Below are 1,881 nucleotides of genomic sequence, written 5' to 3'. Positions count from 1 at the left end.
CTCCCACCCCCAACCTCAAGACCCCATTCCCCGTGGTCCCCATCTCCCGACCTCGAGGCTCCGTACCCCCGAGGCGAGGCTCCCTTAATAGTAAGAGTACAACACTTCTAAAGGGAGGGTAATACTCTTGCGAATTTTTTTGCTAACCTAGTTTTTCATTTTGCAGGGACTTTTGAATTTAAACATTTCCCAGAGGTTCCAAGTGATGGCAGAAAAATCATCAACATAGACAATCTTGGTATACCACAACTGAGAAAAAGGCAAATATAGCATCTAGAGGTTTTACAGTTTAATTTTGCTTTAAATGATTATAAAAATAGGTTCTAGATTAAATGGGCTACTACTCCTCACTGATGTCTGAATTAGATTCATTTGGTTACATTATCATGCACTTGGTGAGAGCATAGGGGTGTTGCATATGATATAAAACCAGGACTAGTGATTTTTTGGTAGCACTTAAACATCTAGACTATTTCTATGTCATTTTCATGTTCACTGGTGGGTCGAAATTAAGAGGAAGGTAATACATGTGTTGACGTCTGTGGCAATTGAGTAATTGATTCATAAATCCTAGACATTGTCCGATTTAAGATCAACCTCAAAACGAAAATAAATTAGTACACTTTTGCCTAGATCGAGGTTTAAGTGGTGGTATTAATTTAGTAAAGGGATTCAACCCACTGAACTAGATCTAGAGGAAGGAGAAACTAATCTTACCCATGATTCACTGGACAAACAGACCTGCTCTGTTTCCTTTGGGCGTAGGTCGGTGAATAGAGAGTTTATTTACACAACAATAGAAACTTCACACAAGTGGAATTCATGGATGCTTACCTCAAGATTGAGCAGAGACAATCCTTGCTCATGGATTCCTCCAGCCACATTTAGAATACCCAGCTGCACAGAGGAATAGGAGCAGAGAAGATCCTTGCTTATGGATTTCTTGATGTTCCGAGATCAAAGGATGACAACAGCTCCTACAAGCTGTCTCAAGAAGGACCCTGAATTTTGTCCTAATCTATAATTTCCTTTCCACTTTTCAGATATTCTTTCTTTTTGTTTATTTACTATTTTAGTTCTGTTCTTTATTTTATGGACCTGACACTTTGTGCTGGGTCCTTTCTTCTTGCACATGTTCATTGTTATTGTAATAAATTGATCTGAATGGGTCGTTTGAAGAATATATATATATATATATATATATGATATTTGATACGCTCAAATTACACCTCTTTTCAGAAACATAAGCGATCGTTATCACGTAAAGAACCCAATTTGTAGGTTGGGGTCGATCGTACGAGGAATATGGTTTAGACTTAAGTAGATTGGGGTCGATCCCACGAGGAATATGGTTTAGACTTAAGTTCATTAACGATTATATTTGTTTTGCCAATGTATTTCCGATACAAATAAGTAAAAGAGGGGGGGGGGGTTTATGTAACAAATTTTGGAAATTATGAAAGTAATTAGTAAACAAGATTCAAACTTTTGTTGTTATCAAATTGAGAAGGAAACTAGGGTGTACGTGTTCCCCATAAGCTCATAACTCCGTAATCCTAGTAATAGCAATTCCTTCCTAGTGTATTACATGCAAAGCGATAAGGTATGTATCTCTAAATCCTTGGTCCGGCATCTAGAGAATTTCACCTCGCACCTTGGTCCGGCTATGCGTGTATAATTTACTAACCCTTACCATTACCTCATATTAGACGTCACATCGCGTCACATCAATGTATGGCTTAGTTTTCCCCCTCGCACCAATCGACATTAATTCTATTAGATAGTATCACACTAATATTCTTTACTTATTAACTACTTCCTTGGTCCGGCAAATAGCAACAAGACGAGTTCTAACATTGCGCACCGTTAAAAAGACTTCTA

The 1,881-nt window shown here is 38.0% G+C and overlaps 1 long non-coding RNA gene across 9 annotated transcripts in view; it reads right to left on the bottom strand.

Moving 5' to 3' along the window:
- Positions 1-1,070, bottom strand: part of LOC102600184 (uncharacterized) — a 10,011-nt gene extending 8,941 nt beyond the window's left edge. For 4 of the 9 annotated variants that reach the window (XR_368108.2, XR_001474712.1, XR_001474715.1 and 1 more), the window contains exon 1: positions 835-1,066. This is a non-coding gene — a long non-coding RNA (uncharacterized lncRNA). Of the gene's footprint in view, positions 1-834 lie in introns of all 9 variants that reach the window. The other 5 variants (XR_001474713.1, XR_001474709.1, XR_001474714.1 and 2 more) reach the window with 5 other exon arrangements.
- Between the last annotated feature and the right edge of the window lie 811 nt (positions 1,071-1,881).

The sequence above is a fragment of the Solanum tuberosum genome, unplaced genomic scaffold (genome assembly GCF_000226075.1).
Source record: "Solanum tuberosum cultivar DM 1-3 516 R44 unplaced genomic scaffold, SolTub_3.0 scf00234, whole genome shotgun sequence".
Taxonomy (NCBI): Eukaryota; Viridiplantae; Streptophyta; class Magnoliopsida; order Solanales; family Solanaceae; genus Solanum; species Solanum tuberosum.
The sequence above is the reverse complement of the archived record's forward strand: the minus strand, read 5'-3'. Positions and strand labels throughout refer to the sequence as shown.